Below are 18959 nucleotides of genomic sequence, written 5' to 3'. Positions count from 1 at the left end.
AAATGCATATTGAGGGAGATATATAATTACAAAGTTGATAAAATTTTTAAAAAATTCTCCGCATAACTTCAAAACGGTGAATGCCACCAAATTAAAATTTCATGCATAAATGTATGTAGTTAAAATACATTTTTATTACACTTCTACATTTCTGATATTGTTATAAAGGGTGTTTTTAGAGGGTAAGTCTTGATTTTTTGGAACAACTTCTATGGTTATCGATGAATCTCGCGATGATTGAATCTGCTGACATCATGTGACTACAAAAACTCGAATATTTCGAAAACGTTTCAATTTTCTGTATTTAGATAAAAGTACCTTTTTCATGTGATTTTTTTGTTCCATCGAATGCTTCTATTTTTTCACCAAAACGAATACAACGAAAGAAATTGTCTCAAAAAAATGATGACTCACCCTCTAAAACAATATCAGAAGTGTAATAAAAAATGTATTTTAACAAGATACAGTTATGCACGGAATTTCAATCTGGTGGCATTCACCCTTTAGAAGTTATGCGAAGAAATTTTTTAATTTTATTAACTTTGGAAGGATATATCTCCCTCAATATTGTATATTTTGGGTCATAAGTTTATTCATCAAACTATACTTATTTTTCAATGTACTATCACCCCCAGAGAGCTCGGTACACATTTTTGACTCATAAAGTATAAAGAACAAGGCATCAGAGTAAATATAGAAAATGAAAACAAATAAAATAAATATACCACAGAACAGTGATAAAAACAAGAATAAATAGCTTTCATATCAATAGCTATCACATGCAAAAATTACTGCAACAAATCTTACTGCACTATCCTCATGCCATGGTACAAATTTAGCAGAATTGTTAATTAGTTTTCAAAACTAAAATACCTGAATAAGAATTCAGATATTTTAAAGTTGGAGGTAAGTGATTATAACTATAATATCGCAGAGTATTCAGATTTCCTAGTTTTATTACTTCCTTTGTTGAGCATATTAGAAACTAATATTTCAAAACCATCAATTTCCACACAATATTCAACAAAGAGAGTCCTTTCAATCCAGAAACTGTACCTCTCCAGAAATTAATTCATCCAGAGTATGATTCCTTTTGTCGAATATTCCCCTCATACAAATTACAACGAAAACTCGAAACACGAAGAGGGAAATAAAAAAAATCTCGAGAATAATAAAACAGCTGGTCTCATTTCTACTTGTCGTATTTTTCCGCTGTTATTTCCTTCTATATTCTAGCTCCACTCGAAAAGGTCCACCACTTGTTTAGAACGTGACTTGAACTTTCAATAATGCAAGAAGTTTTTTCACCCTCATTTATTGAATCTTCATTGCAAGGAACTATCAAGAAAACGGAAGTATATATTTGAGTTTTCCCCAGTATACGCTTCTAGTAGTATTCCTTGTATTTTATTTGAATTGAGAAACGGTGTTCATAAGCAGTTCTTAATTAATTTTGGGAACAGAATCCGAAACACCTCTAAGATTTTGTCTACAGATATTTTTTTTTCAGATAGGCAACAGAAGATTCAGATGAGTAAGACAATTGACAAATTAAACTTCACGATGGTGGTGTAGGATCAGAGAAATAGGAAAATGATACTCTGTTAGTTCGCCGACGTTTCGGAAAAATTTATTTCCATCCTCAGGGCTCAACAAAATTTACGGAAAACATCATTTGTAACATTGATGTAGGATCCAGTTTATTCATCACTGGCATTCGTGTCCTGACTTTTAAGTATTCAACTATGTAGTGGCAGAGAGGACAGGGGAAATAAAAATCCTTAATGAGATGCCGACGTTTCGACCTTTATTTCTGGTCTTTTTCAAGGCTGGAAACAGAACGACATTGAAAACATGGGGCATAACATAGTGCCATAATATAAAGAAAGTAGTACACTCTAGTAGGTGCAGAAACAAAATACAGCAGAGCATTACAAAAACATAATCTAAAACACATACCAATTCATATGAATAATCCCTCACAATATTCTGAGGTGGACATAAAACTGTGTCGTCAATTTTTTAAGAACTCAATATACAATATACAATATATAGGTCCACTGGTCAACAGATGAAACTATCTATAATCTTTTATTATAATTTTAGGGTGTTCAAAAGATTTTTCCACATTAAGTACAATAAACAGCTGAAAACTAGTCTCCGTGTCATCTGTCATATGCAGAACGTCGAGCGTCATATGGTTATCTAATGTCAAAGAAAGGGGTATGTTCCTGAAATTCGTCAAGAACGAATCATCCGTTTGTATCTCTCTAAGATGTTGTGATATATTGTGCTCAAATTCTGTACATCAGTCCTCAAATTTACCGTCTCATTTAAAGAAATATGAATCATCTCACCGATACATCTCTTTTTATAGTTTTTTTCTTTTTCTAAGATGGTGACGTTCTCGAAATCGAAATTGTGGTCTTCGTTGAAGTGATGAGCGGCTAGAGCGGTTTTTTCATTTTTGTCTTTATTAGTGGGTCTACAATCATATCCGTGCTGGTAGACTCTATTTTTAAGATACTGTTTGGTCATACCTATGTAGCATCTGCTGCAGTCTTTACAAGGGATCTTGTATATTAAATCGGATTGCAAACCATCTGGAGTTTTATCTTTGATTTTCGAGAAAAGGGAACTGACGCATTTCAGTGGATAGAAAGCCAGTCTTGCAGAAGAGTTAGCTTGTTGCAAGGCTCTGCTCATGTTTTCAGATAGACCTTGAATATAAGGAAAACGGTAATATCTGGTTCGTTCATCATTCCTCGAACCTGCATCGTTAGTGAGCACTTTCCTTTTATATTGATTAAGAATACGTTTGACCAAGGTTGTTGGGTAATTATTCTTTGTTAGTAACTCAGTTATCTTCAGTTCATTTTCTCTGTGAAATCTTTCATCACTCAAATGAATAGCACGGAACATCAAGTTTGTTATAGTTGCTATCTTCTGGGATGTGGGGTGTTGTGATCGGTAGTTCAACATTCTACCAGAGGAGGTGGGTTTGGTATACCAATTGGTGCTTATGGTTCCATCTTCATTTCGAATCAACAGTACATCTAAAAATGGTATTGTTGCCTCGGACTCTCGTTCAATGGTGAACTGCAGTTTATGATGAACGTTATTGAATTTTAGGAGTAATTCGTCCGATTTCCCTTTCGGTATAGAGAAAATCGTGTCATCTACATATAGTTTAATGAAATGGACATCAAAGGTTAGCGTTCTTAAGCTTATCGTTATTACTTCATCCATAACTAAGGCGGCTAGTGTGCCGCTAGCCGGATTTCCCATGGCTGCGCCATCAATCTGCATATATATTACACCGTTAAAGGAGAAGTAACTAGAATCAAAAATGTACTCAACTATTTTGCAAAATAAATTTTGTGGAATTGTTGTGTATGCAGATATATACTGCCATCGTTTCTTTATAATGTGCAAAACTAGGGCTTTAGGAATATTGGTATATAACGATATCACGTCGAGTGACACCCATTCACTTTCCTTAGGTACTCTAATTTCCTTGACGAAGTCTACAAAATCTTTGGAATTCGATATATTGTATTCGAATGATGTGGTGACAGGAGATAAAATATCATGAATATATCTGGACAGGTTGTATGATGGAGCACCTATACAACTGACCACAGGTCGAATGGAAATATTTTCCTTGTGAGTTTTTCTAAGGCCATATAGCTTTGGAATAACAGAGTTATGACATTTTAGATGTTTCGCTTTCATTTCATCAATGGCGCCCACATCCTTAAGTTCTTTCACAATTTCATTGGCCAAAGTTTGAAATTTATTTGTTGGGTCACTAGGTGTTATTTTATATGTCTCTGTATCAGACAACAAATTCTCCATATACGAGACATACTCATCTCTATACATGATAACTGTGGAGTTTCCCTTGTCAGCTCGCATAACAACGCAATCAGGATGTTGTTTGAGGAACCTACTTGTTAATACATAATTTAGGTATGCCTGTCTCACACATGGACCCTCATTAGCAGACCGAGCCAAATAGTTAGTGAAGATGTTAGTGGTTATGCCTCTTAAAACGTTTTTGTCCACTTCGGTTAACTCAACTTGGTCACCAATACAAAATTCGATGTCCTTGATTAGCGTAGGTATAGGACATTCTCTTGGGGAAATAGGTATTGCGAATTTAGGACCTGCACTCAGAATATCTTTGATAGGTTCTGGTAAAACTACGTTTGTATAATTAAAAATAAAATTATCATGCATCCCCCTTCTGAATGTGGCCGTCTCCTTACATAGATCACTGAGTTTTTTCAAATTCTTCTCTTTAATCAGTTTGAATAGTTTGTTGTAGTCCTCCTTTGATCTATCAGATATTGTGTTAAACAATTGGGGCGGAATAGACGTTACCAATTTATTCCTTATGATATTGCAATCGTATTCGAGTTTCTTGAACATCTAAAATGTCATAACTCTGTTATTCCAAAGCTATATGGCCTTAGAAAAACTCACAAGGAAAATATTTCCATTCGACCTGTGGTCAGTTGTATAGGTGCTCCATCATACAACCTGTCCAGATATATTCATGATATTTTATCTCCTGTCACCACATCATTCGAATACAATATATCGAATTCCAAAGATTTTGTAGACTTCGTCAAGGAAATTAGAGTACCTAAGGAAAGTGAATGGGTGTCACTCGACGTGATATCGTTATATACCAATATTCCTAAAGCCCTAGTTTTGCACATTATAAAGAAACGATGGCAGTATATATCTGCATACACAACAATTCCACAAAATTTATTTTGCAAAATAGTTGAGTACATTTTTGATTCTAGTTACTTCTCCTTTAACGGTGTAATATATATGCAGATTGATGGCGCAGCCATGGGAAATCCGGCTAGCGGCACACTAGCCGCCTTAGTTATGGATGAAGTAATAACGATAAGCTTAAGAACGCTAACCTTTGATGTCCATTTCATTAAACTATATGTAGATGACACGATTTTCTCTATACCGAAAGGGAAATCGGACGAATTACTCCTAAAATTCAATAACGTTCATCATAAACTGCAGTTCACCATTGAACGAGAGTCCGAGGCAACAATACCATTTTTAGATGTACTGTTGATTCGAAATGAAGATGGAACCATAAGCACCAATTGGTATACCAAACCCACCTCCTCTGGTAGAATGTTGAACTACCGATCACAACACCCCACATCCCAGAAGATAGCAACTATAACAAACTTGATGTTCCGTGCTATTCATTTGAGTGATGAAAGATTTCACAGAGAAAATGAACTGAAGATAACTGAGTTACTAACAAAGAATAATTACCCAACAACCTTGGTCAAACGTATTCTTAATCAATATAAAAGGAAAGTGCTCACTAACGATGCAGGTTCGAGGAATGATGAACGAACCAGATATTACCGTTTTCCTTATATTCAAGGTCTATCTGAAAACATGAGCAGAGCCTTGCAACAAGCTAACTCTTCTGCAAGACTGGCTTTCTATCCACTGAAATGCGTCAGTTCCCTTTTCTCGAAAATCAAAGATAAAACTCCAGATGGTTTGCAATCCGATTTAATATACAAGATCCCTTGTAAAGACTGCAGCAGATGCTACATAGGTATGACCAAACAGTATCTTAAAAATAGAGTCTACCAGCACGGATATGATTGTAGACCCACTAATAAAGACAAAAATGAAAAAACCGCTCTAGCCGCTCATCACTTCAACGAAGACCACAATTTCGATTTCGAGAACGTCACCATCTTAGAAAAAGAAAAAAACTATAAAAAGAGATGTATCGGTGAGATGATTCATATTTCTTTAAATGAGACGGTAAATTTGAGGACTGATGTACAGAATTTGAGCACAATATATCACAACATCTTAGAGAGATACAAACGGATGATTCGTTCTTGACGAATTTCAGGAACATACCCCTTTCTTTGACATTAGATAACCATATGACGCTCGACGTTCTGCATATGACAGATGACACGGAGACTAGTTTTCAGCTGTTTATTGTACTTAATGTGGAAAAATCTTTTGAACACCCTAAAATTATAATAAAAGATTATAGATAGTTTCATCTGTTGACCAGTGGACCTATATATTGTATATTGTATATTGAGTTCTTAAAAAATTGACGACACAGTTTTATGTCCACCTCAGAATATTGTGAGGGATTATTCATATGAATTGGTATGTGTTTTAGATTATGTTTTTGTAATGCTCTGCTGTATTTTGTTTCTGCACCTACTAGAGTGTACTACTTTCTTTATATTATGGCACTATGTTATGCCCCATGTTTTCAATGTCGTTCTGTTTCCAGCCTTGAAAAAGACCAGAAATAAAGGTCGAAACGTCGGCATCTCATTAAGGATTTTTATTTCCCCTGTCCTCTCTGCCACTACATAGTTGAATCCAGTTTATTGTTCCGTGTAAATAATTGGGATGGTCAACCGGATGCTTGGAGACCTATTAGTCTCTTCAAGTGCCAAGGGCATGACAAATTCAATGAATTTACAGGGAACGAATTGTTATTGTACATATGATCATTACTGTGCTATTGAGTTTTTGTTGATTTTTATATTTTTATTGAAATATGTTAAAAGAATTTGATCTTGATTTGTGAATTTATTTGAATACTGGCTACTGCATTATATTTTGTTTATTTAGAAGTCACGTACAGGCTCACGCCTCTGTGACTATATGTTTATACCCTGTAGCTTACAGAATAAACCATTTTATTATTATTATTATTATTATTATTATTATAATGTAAAAAGGATGTGTAATTCTTCGGGGTGTCGAAGAATGTGTCATGTCGGTTGTAAAACTTAAGAGATTTACTGGGGTTGGGAAAGTTCTAGAACAAGATGGTTGTACCAGGTTCTAGTCCTTCTAGAAAATTCGATTTCCAGGAATCCGCGAAGATCTTTGGGGGCGGTAAGGCAAAAGCCCTTATTGGACTAGGGGATGGTACCTTCCCCTAAGGGTGTGGTCAAACCGAGAGAAGGGAGGTCTATATTCGAGAGAGGGTAGTTCCAATGGGCAGAGAGCACAGAAAAATTAAGCCGAAGACGGGGACAGTTTAACTTAAGTCGAAGACGAGTCCAGTTCGGGCGGTTAACTTAAGACGTAAGACGAAAAGACGTTTCGCGGACTAGATTAAGACGAGTTGCGAACAAGTTAAAGACGAGACGACCGAAAACTTGAAGTACGACGAAGACGTGATAATCCAATACGTTTCGAGTAATCAACAAACGAGTTAAAGAAGAAATTCAGTACCGTAGTGAGAAACTTGTAATTAAGACGTAATTAAGATCTTCTCAATTCTGAGTTTGTACTGTATAATTGTGGCTTTGTAAATAGATGTAAATAATTCAAAAGAGTTTAATTATTACAAATCCAACAAAGTCACGGAGAAAAAGACGAAAGGCCAGGTAATCGAATCATACCTCTAGACGATCGATTAACCAAGCCTACATTGATGGAGGTGTTTTAAAAAATTAAGGAAAGATGAGCATTACTAAATGTTATTGACTAGAAAATATCACAGAAAAGAAGGTATGGCATAATTTATATAAACAATGAAACATTATATAATTCAAAACATTTTTAGTTCAAAATAAGAATAAAAATAAAAAGTAATATACACACAAATAGGTTTAAACAAAGTACTTTTTTGGATAACCACTTCAGATCTTCACAAATCAAAAGTTATATTAGATAAAAAATTTTTGCATTTTTTGCCTAAAAATAAGTATATTTTCGAAAGATACCTTACAACTACAGTGCATATAAGTACTCACCTTCACAGCAGCGTCGTAATCTATCTGTCGCTCTCTATCTTTCGAGCCGCGTTTCTCTGTTTCTTCTTGCTGTTGCTTATCCTTCTCTTTGGTGCTGGTGGAACTGCCCGCCGCCGGGGGCGGGTATGATATCCAAAACTGGTGGGCCAGTTTGATGTTACACTAGCTCGACATCGATACACACTATATTGGATGATCTGGAAACAAATAGGTATCATAATATTGAGGAAGTTCGATTCATTCTACAAAAATCTTGTTCCCTCTTATGTAAAGATGGCATTCTCGCGATCTATCAATATTTGCCCAACAGAGGAGGGACAAAAATAATATGCGAAGTTGCCAAAACGATTGAATGATCAGTAGAATTTAGGAATATTACAATAGTTCCAAGTTTCATAGAAAGGAAATGCTTTACGAGTATTTTCATAATTTTTCCCAAAATTAGAGTTTTGTATATTTTGTAATCATTTTTTTGTAAAAACTTTTTTGAGAATACTTTTAAGTGAATTTTTTCATTTAAGATACTGAGGAGACGAAGTAGTGACAACCTTGAAAACAAGTGTTAAAAAGACAAACTGAAACAGGCTAGCAACACTCAACCACTTAGTCTGGGAAAACGCACAAGAGATATGGTCAAATTTCCTAAGGCCACTGACGAGTCTACAGCAATTATTCTGCTCTATTTGCAAACGATGGCGATCTGATTCTGTCATAAATAGTTGATTTAATATTCATGCAATTCTCCGATAGTCTTCTACAGTCTTTCAGCAATTATCTATGTTGTCTTTTCGTCGAAGATTCTCGAAAAACTTCTTTTGAAATTGTTTTCTTTTACGGTTCCTAAAGTAAAAATATCAAAATACTAATTTCAATCTCTAGTGTATGGCAGTTAAGTTGTATCATCAAAACTATAGAATAAATGTAGGATCCAGTTATTGTTTCCTGTAAATAATTGAGATGGTCAACAGGATGCTTGGAGACCTATTAGTTTCTTCAAGTGTCGAGGGCATGACAGTTTCAATGAATTTACAGGGAACGAATTGATATTGTACATATATAATGTAAAAAGGATTTGTTATTCTTCGAGGTGTCGAAGATTTGTCATGGAGTTGTAAAACTTGAAGAGATTTACTGGGGGTTGGGAAAGTTCGAAGACAACACGGTTGTACCAGATGTGTCACATCTGTGTATCAGGTTCTAGTCCTTCGAGAATATTCGATTTCCAGGAATCCGCGAAGATCTTTGTGGGCGGTACGGCAAAAGTCTTATTGGACTAGGGAATGGTACTTTCCCTAAGGGTGTGGTCAAGCCGGATAGAGGGAAGGATATTCAGAGTGGACGGGGTAAGTTGCGGTCTGGGGACGAAGTAAGTTCGAGTCGAGAGTCAGTTCAAGTTCGGTCTAAGTCGAGGTAAGACGTAAGACGAAAAGACGGTTCACGGACTAGATTAAGACGAGTCGCGAACAAATCAAAGTCGAGACGGCCGAAACTTATATTAAAGACAAAGACGTGAAATATTGAAGACGTTTCGAGTAATTAACACTCGAGCTAAAGACGAAATTCAGTACCGTAGTGAGAAACTTGTTATTAGGACGTTATTAAGATCTTCTCAATACTGAGTTTGTGCTGTATAATTGTGGCTTTGTAACTAGATGCGAATAATTCAAAAGAGTTCAATTATTACAAATCCAACAAAGTCACGGAGAAAAAGACGAAAGGCCAGGTAATCGAATCATACCTCTAGACGATCGATTAACCAAGCCAACATAAGAAATAAATAGTTAATTTAATATTCATTCAATTATTTCCGCGATAGCCTACTATTTTTCAGTCTTTCAGAAATTATCTATGTTGTCTTTTCGTCGAAGATTCTCTAAACACATTTTTTGAAATTGTTTTCTTTTACGGTTTCTAAAATAAAAATATCAAAATACTAATTTTGATCTCTGGTGTATGACAGTTATGTTGTATCATCAAAACTATGAAATAAAACAAAAATAAATTCGATTGATTACAAAGTAGCTAGACGGAAAAACCAGTGTTGTTCAAAATTTAAATATGAATATTTCGAGAACCAATAGATCAAATGAGAAAAAATTCAATATGCTGAACTCAGTATAGAAAGGACCTTCCAAATGATCACTTGACCCATCTTCAGTTTAGGAGTTGGGGTTGTTACACTAAGGGCTGAAACGATATTGATGTGAATTTGATCGGAAAAGTTGTCTCCTTCGAATCAAAATCGACGTGTCCGAGCATTTTTTCGAAATGAGTTTATTCCGCAAAGAACCTCATTTAGTTTCATTATCAGAAGCCCAACCTGTATATCCCACGGCCCATCTTCTCTATACAAATTGGAATTGCCGCACAGAGGAATAAAATGATATGATTATTGTTTCTATTTAAAAAAATGTCAATGTCAATCAATCTTACCAGTCCGAGCGATTTTCCAAAATCTCAATTTATCTACCAGAAAAGAAGATCTCCGTTTCCTGTTCAATGTGACGCCGTGTTTCTTTTCTCGTTATCTTATTTGGTTCAAGCATCTGAAGATCTGTCACGGATAGTTTCCCAAATGTACAACATTTCGTCTGATTCGATTGTACCTGACGAAACAAGATGTTCGAAGATATCCTGTGTCTATCAGCCCTTTATCATCCATCTTTTGTCGAGACGTTCGAAAGGCAGGAAGCCCACATCTCCGGATATTTCCCATTGTTTCGTCCAGTTATGTATCAGCTGTAGCCAACGAGAGGAAATTTTCGTGAGAGCTTTCGCAATCGATATGGCCTTGTTCAGAGTCAGGGAGGTAACGCTATTGTTGAAATGAGAAATGATAAAGTATTTCATCTACGATAGTGTCTTGAATTATTGTACCTACTAACGGGTGTTTTTTTTCGAGGTATATAACTTTGAGTTGGCATTACTGTTCAAGATGACGACCGATTTAACAGCTGTCAAGTGATTTATTCTCAGTTTGGTTTGGCAATTTATCATGAATGGACTCACGCCTGAACAACGCTTGCAAATAGTGCAATTTCATTTCGAAAATAATGGTTCTGTGCGGAATACGTATCGCGCACTACGTCCTTTTTATTTTGTTTAGCGATGAAGCGCACTTCTGGTTGAATGGCTACGTTAACAAACAAAACTGCCACATTTGGAGTGAAGCTAATCCTCAAGTGTATGTCGAAACACCATTACATCCAGAAAAACTGACTGTTTGATGCGCTTTATGGGCTGGTGGAATCATTGGTCCGTACTTATTTAAAAACGATGATGGCCAGAACGTTACAGTCAATGGTGATCGTTATAGAGCCATGGTTACTAACTTTTTCATCCCTGAAATGAACAACCATGATGTCCAGGAGCTGTGGTTCCAACAAGACGGCGCATCATGTCACACAGCTCGTGCCACAATCGATTTATTGAAAGACACGTTTGGTGACAGCCTAATTTCACGTTTTGGACCTGTGATTTGGCCTCCAAGATCTTGTCTTTTAACACCGCTAGACTACTTTCTGTGGGACTATGTAAAGTCATTGGTCTATGCGGATAAGCCACAAACCCTTGACCATTTGGAAGACAACATTGGCCGTGTTATTGCCGATATATGGCCACAAATGTTGGAAAAAGTCATCGAAAATTGGACGTCCAGATTGGACTACATCCGAGCCAGCCGTGGCGGTCATATGCCAGGAATCATATTCAAAATGTAATGCCACAAGATTATCTTGCGGATAAATAAAATTCATGTCAATCGAATAATCCATCGTTGTTTTATTGCAATTTAAAGTTCTATAGCTCTAAAAAAAACTCCCTTTATGAATCCCTCGTACAACGAGAAGATTTTAAACATCAGTAACCAAGATTCGCAAATAATCTCTAAGGACCACTTTGAAGAGAACTCACGGGTTGTAAACAAATCTTTTCTCGAAGGAAATTCGGTAAGAATCCTCGAAGAATCCATTATGAAGTTATATATCTCTACCACAGGTGAGTAAACATCAGTATCTTGCTCTGTTGATTTCGATTATCTACTTACCGTCGGTGCTTCTAGATTCGAGACTTTCTCCATAAATTTCAAGACCGAAAGTTTTATTAAATAATTTTTTCATTAATTCGAATTACCAGGATATTCTGATTTTATTACTTCAGAGCAATTCACTCGTGCTTTAATATGAATTAATTGATCTAGAATGTTATGTATGTTATTTGGACTCTGCTTTTCATCAAACGTTATAAAAACCCTTTGAACAGTATTGTTTAGTTGTTTGAGTTGCCCATCGTTGTCGTGTTTGTTGGAAAAATTATTCAATGAACCATATCAGCAAGAGATTTGGATTAAGTAATTCAATTACTTAATTTTAGTTGGTGTCGATTTTGATTACTTAGCAGATATAACTATTGAATTATACAGGTTCATCTGATTCCAGTCATGGGTGGTTATTGAAAGGGCATAGTTTGTTAACAAAGTAAGTATAGTTTCAATAGATAAACTACTTCTACTAGAACAGTACATATGAGGACGGTGATGACAGATAGTTGCAATATCTTTCAATTCATTCAAAACCAATAAATGAGGAAAAAATTGAATGTGGAATACCAAAAGTTATGCTAATGTATTGAATAAGAAATAGAAGTCTTCGCGTAACAACTTTTCCTGAAGAATTCTCATTCATTGTTGAGTGAAGAGGGTTTTTGCTAGCTTCAACCTTTTAAGAAGAAATTCCATCCTTCAATCTGAAGTCCCAGTTTTTGTCGACTGACATCCATCTCAGATAATATATCGATTACAAGACAACCATTGAGATGGTGTAATTCGTAAACTCCATTAACAATTGATTGATGAAGAATGAGGAGGGGAAATGATAAACGATAAAAATAAGGTCACAAAAAAAAATCAATGAGTGAAGGGATCCAATGGATCTGAAAGTGTTCAATACTATTAAATGCTAAGAAATCTGGGTGGCCACCGAATATTTTAATTATCTGAAGTTTTCCTATTATTGTAGATAGGCACTTGGTAGATTTTCCGAGTGAAACTGGAACTTTTTAGTCTTCATAAGAAATTTATATATCATGTATTATATTTTTGAAAAAGGAAAAATTTGGCGATTTTATCTGCTATAGAAATCATTATGGTTTACATTGCAAAAACACAAAAATTTCTATTATAACTTCAAAACTATGGGCTGTAAAAATAAATTATCATAGTAATGGAATTCTACTGAAAAAGTGTCTGTAGAACATTTTTGTTTCTTGTTAATAGCACCAATAATAAATAAGTTATGAGAAGTGGGTAAATAAGTACCAAAAATAATTAATTCATTCATTACAGCCTACTAGCTGGATCTTTATAATAATTTGGATTTTCCTGCGGATTACTAGAGAGTTGTTTGAAATATTTTTCTCGAAATCGATAGCAGATACGATAAAACTACAACAAACCAAAAAGTGTAGTGTTGAACCAGAGTTTCATTTTACATTTTTTAAACTACCAGCTGTTCACCGAAAAATAGTTCTGAAGGAAAGAATCAGGCACACTTCCAGAAAAAATATTACCTTGTGGATTTGCATTCAAAATTGGCATATAACTTGATGAAAACTTCAAATTGGAATATCTATGGTCAATTCAAATTAATTATCTTGCGAATGGATGGTTCTATGAGAAAAAAACTTAAACTTTAACACCTGTATCTCAAAAACAAAGTGTTTGGGGACTCATGTTATAGGACTTTTTTTCTTGAAATGATCCGAGAAATCTGTCATTTTCATTTTTACTAGATATAGTCATGTGATGTCTTCACAAATAAATTGCAGTTTGAATGAAACACAAAATGTTACAACACATCCCACACAGTTCAATTGTTTGATAACTAAACTATTGAAATTTTGTGTCGAGAATGATACAAAAAACCGAAAACAACGGGTAAGTGTATACCAATGACGAATGCAGAAATCACAGATGGCAAATAAGGGGCCGAGAAAGCGGATAGATAAAGGAAAATAATAAGCCTTGGACAAAGAAGTGCTCGTAGTGCAATAAAAGTACCCATCTTGAAAGGGAGAATGAACTCATAAACCGTAAAAGGGTCCGATTTTTTAATGCCGTGTGGATTTGGAAAAAAAGTAAAATGATTATTGGTTCATTTTATGGAAAACATTTCATTCTTCGTCTCTTCGTCTTTGTGAGAATACGCTCTATCAGTGTGACGTCACACACAGCCATTTTAGGTTCTCCTGTCAGTGTTCGGAATCCAAACAAATAAATTGTCATTCAAATTAGTACGATGTTGTTGAAGGAATTGGCTTATTTTCATAAATAAAAGTATTTAAGGACGGATTTCAGTATTAATTGATAGACAGAAGAAACGAGATTAATACCAGTAAGTTTGAATCCTGTATCATTTCCCAGATTTTGTAAAAAGCCGTGTTTATTAGTTTAAACTTCAAGTTCAAACTTATTGGCATTAATCTCGTTACTTCTGTCTATCCTTTAATAGTAAAATCGTTCCTTGAATGTATCCAAATAAGCCAATTTCTTCAAGGACAACGTACTAATTTGAATGACAATTTATTTGTTTGGATTCCGAACAGTGACAGGAGAACTAAAATGGCAGTGTGTGACGTCATCCCTAATAGAGCGTATTCGCGATTTGGTAATTTGGAAATCTTGAGGGGGTAATTACTCTCATTTCTACACCCTTGATTTCCATTTATTCAGTTTTTGTTCAGTTTGAAAACTATTCAGAACAATGTTACAGTAGAAACAAAAAGTCATTCAGAATTGAATAGGTACTGGGTCAAATCAAAGAAGAAAAAAAATTTTTAATTATTTTCATTTCCTGTATAACTGGAAGTAGTTGCAAAAATATCTTAACTGAATAGGGAATATCGAATATCATAGTTTCAATTCTTAGAATTCAAATATGGGCAGTTCTCCAGTAACGTTGAGGTTAAATAGATACTCGAATTCGCTACACTGGTCTTTCAGCATGGTTGTCGAATATCAAATCAATATCAACCCCCCATGTATATCAAACCCTTCGGTATTTTATTCATTTTAATTTTTTTTGGATATTTTGTGAGATAGAAGGGAGCATTGTTTTTTCAGGTTGAGCTTCATGAAATATTCATGGAATAAAGGGACCTGCGGCGCTCTGAATCGACCATTTCAAAACTTTCGGCGTGTTTTCAAACAAACTTCAAATCAAATTGGGATAGAAATTCACTAAACCCTCAAGAAAAAATTAACATTCCATTCTGTACCTACCCAAGCAACCATGTGAACCGTACAGGGTGTTTCACGTGATTTTGTGGCTTATTGCTTCACGCAAAATTGAAAAGTGACCCATCAATTTGATAGTGTTTTTCACGGGCTATGTTTTGCAAATTCGAGTGGTTTTCGAAATAAGAAAGTCTAGAGACAATTTCTCATGGTTTCTTCATTTGAACTTCCGGTTTTCTAGAAAAGGTAATTTTGTTCCTACAAAGTATGTATATTTTATAATATTTTTTCATATTTTCTTAATGCTTAATCGATTCTGTATCCGAATATGTAAATATAGTGGTAGTTTTATATTTATCTCAAACTAATCTATCAAAATCAACTTGAAGAATTTTAGATTCCATGTTCGGAAAATATATCCATGTTGTATATGATTCCATAATTATTTGACAATCAAATTTTATTCACATTTGAACTGTTGCACTGCCTATACCTCTCGCTTTTTCGTACTTTCTGAGACAAAGCCTTACTCTCGGTTCGTGATATTCAAATTTCCACCATTATTCAATCTAGTTATTTAATTTCTTATTCTCACCCAAATTTCATTTACATCATCTGGACGATTTTCATTTTTCATTTCATTTTTTAGGTATTTACAGTTTTTCCATACCTTTCCCGTATTTCGGAATATTTTGTCGATCTGTCTGCATTGTTATATAGTCCTGCCTTGCCAAAATAGCATTTTTGTTGTTTTTGATTTATATTTCCAAAATATCACATCTTTCTACAAGAGTAAACATATTGAGAGCTATGAATGAAAATTCAGGCTTTATATTTTAGTATTGATTATACTGAACTACCAAATTCGACTTGAAGCGCGCGAAAATGAAAAGAGATCAGTGATACAATATTCCACTCAATTCGCGAATTTCTCCACAAAGATCGCACTTCTTATTCTTATGTTCCATAGTGATCATCGTTTCATATTAACTGAAAATACATTGAAATGAATACCCCAATATAGCAGAAATTCAGAAAACAAACTTGAAACACGCCCTACTAAGTGAAACAACCGATGACACTAGGAGATCCAAAGTTGTCAAACCTTTCAGCAGGTAGATACAGAAAATAATGAATATTCTGCTTATTACATTATTATTCGACAATTAGGAAAAATATCGGATTACAAATATTCAAATTTGCATATTTAATCGGGAATCACTCAAATAAATATATGTCATTCAATATAATATACATTCATAACGATATAGGAAAATTTGTAAAGTTACAATTGCCCATGCTCTAAAAACTAATTTCTAGGGGTGGTTTGGCTTATTTGGCAACAAAACTCCTACCCAGGTGTTTACAAATTTAATAAAATTAAAATATAAAATGATCGATCCTTTTCACTCTAAACAAATAATGAAATAAAAACTTAACTTAAATCGGTTTTGAATGAGTTGCTTTGCTATCAGGATGGAACCTCTTCTGTAAATTATTCTCAGCCTTCTGAACACCAGATCTTATCAGGAAGCTATAGTACTCCAATCCCCATTCAACGAAGTTGATGTGATAACGCCAGGTATTACGCAGGTATTTTTTTAGATTCAGGAACTTAAGTGGTTTAACATACGTAATATTCCAAATTCTGTATCTCAAGGAAGTACTTCTTGATATTTTTCAATCCCTAGAAAGGTTTCTGTTGTTCCAATTCCACGGGTGGTTTCTGTTGTTCCAATCCCACGGGAGGTGCGAGAATCCCGACACAATTCTCGCTGATAAATTAGATTCCAAATCTCAAATTAAATTAATAATGACTGAAATCTAAATCTTAGGTACGTATCCTTGCTGAAGTTTCAACAACTATTGAAAATCTCTCAGAAGATTCTCTCTAGATCCGCGCATCCGCGCTCCGACCGATGGTACACGATCAACAAATTCCAGTAGCGTAACATGAACCGAAGCGTGCAAAATCGTTGCAAATTGTGGATTCGAAAATATATCACAATCCGACAAAGTAATCTAACCATGTTGAGGGACATGTAAAAATTGCGTATACTTCCACTATCGATTGAGCCTTCAGAAAATATGGGAAAATATTATGAAGTATATTTTGCAAGAGAAATTCTTCCTTATTCTAGAAAATTGGGAGTTCAAAAAGAAGAAGGAATTGGTGAAAAATTGTCGCTAGACCTTCTCATTTAAAATTTTTTTTTTGGAAAAACGGTTTTTCCTCTTTAACTTTCCATACCTTGATTCTATAGTTTTTCCAAGAACATATTTGGATAGCGCGTGAAAAATACTATCATTGCGATGGGTCACCTTCCCATATTGCTCAAAAGAAAAGCCGCAAAATCCAGTGACCCGCTCACATAAAACACCCTGTACAGATAGGATATCCCGGATAATCTAACCCAATTCAATCTGTGCGATCTTTGTGTTTTTCGAACCGCATTGAAGCTTCACAATCAAGCCTGCGGCGTGAAAACAAGCTGAAACTCGTTACACGCGAGGTTTTTTCCAAACGGTGAACGATTAAGGCCCAACTCTTTGGAAATTCCTCGTGTGGTGTGTACCGAAGGAAACCAATCACAGTTTCTTTGTCTGGAATTGATCAAGAGCGACGTCCCGAACGAGACATCGTCAGGTTATTAGGCAACGTGGAGAAAACGAAATGTCGATTGAGGAAGCAGCATCAACAGTCTGGAAAAATTTAACGGGCGAGAATTCTATGGGTACACATCCTTTCAATTCGTGAACATAGAAGGAAGAAGTATTTTCGGAGAAGAACGAGAAAGGTTTTGACAGTTCTAAGTGAACTAACCTAACTTGACCTTCTGCAAATCTTGAGATATATGTCTATTTGAGTTTATTTTATCTGAGAATGTACAGTGCATCCCATTTTGGGTGAGACAGCCAGGTTTCTCGCTTGTTATTTAAGATAGAGCCTTGCGGTTTTCACGTTCCGGTCCTACTTTTTCGTGAAACTCAAGTTGGTCTAATCAGATTTTGCACAACTGTTTCCGTTCAAGAGATACAGGGTGATTTTGGAAATTGATACTTTTCGGACCCCTCCTTTATCTCCGAAGTTATTAGGAATAATGCTGAGGTGAAAACTGCGTCTGAATCAGAATTCTGCGTAGAATCCAGTGGCGTACTCAATTTTTTTTTCGGGGTATGGTTTTGAAGATTCAACACAAACCTATAGTTTTTTTAATGGAACACCCTATATATCATTACTTCGTTGAATTCGCTATTTTTTTCCTTTTAAAATGATGTACGATACTATGTAAATAGGATGTTCAGAAATGTTAAAAAAACACTAAAACATCAAATAATGATGATTTTTCTGTTAATGGGCAATGGATTTTCCATAGAAAGAAGAATCAATTGGATAATTTTCATTTGTGATTTTTATTTATAGTAAAGTAAGCAAACAAAGATAATACACTCATCTCTAACATGAAAAACAAAACGTAGGTACCTACCTAATAGCAACACATAAATATTACAAAAATTCATAAACATTGCACAATATCTTACAGATTAAACTGTTCAAATTGCTGTCCATTTCCCCTAATACATAAAATATACTACAGTAAAATGCAGTTTGCACTCAGGCGTACGCCTGAGTGCATTTAATATTATAAAAGGGCATTTTTGTAAATCCTGGAAAACTGCCTCTGTTGATGCACGAAATTCGTCGGGACTGTTGAGTCTTTTACTATAGTATATTTTATGTATTAGGGGAAATGGACAGCAATTTGAACAGTTTAATCTTTAAGATATTATGTAATGTTTATGAATTTTTGCATTATTCATTTGTTGCTATTAGGTAGGTACCTACGTTTTGTTTTTCATGTTAGTGATGGGTGTATTATCTTTGTTTGCTTACTTTACTATAAATAAAAATCACAAAT

At 34.9% G+C, this 18959-nt stretch overlaps 1 protein-coding gene across 2 annotated transcripts in view; it reads right to left on the bottom strand.

Annotated features, from left to right (window-relative positions):
- Positions 1-18959, bottom strand: part of LOC123677436 (voltage-gated potassium channel subunit beta-2) — a 121208-nt gene that overhangs the window by 80459 nt on the left and 21790 nt on the right. For both annotated transcript variants that reach the window (XM_045613940.1, XM_045613941.1), the window contains exon 2: positions 7809-8005. The gene's annotated coding sequence lies outside the window, so the exon portion shown is untranslated. The remainder of the gene's footprint in view (positions 1-7808; positions 8006-18959) is intronic.

Source organism: Harmonia axyridis, chromosome 4 (assembly GCF_914767665.1).
Source record: "Harmonia axyridis chromosome 4, icHarAxyr1.1, whole genome shotgun sequence".
NCBI lineage: Eukaryota > Metazoa > Arthropoda > Insecta > Coleoptera > Coccinellidae > Harmonia > Harmonia axyridis.
This window is presented reverse-complemented; position numbering and strand designations above follow the sequence as displayed.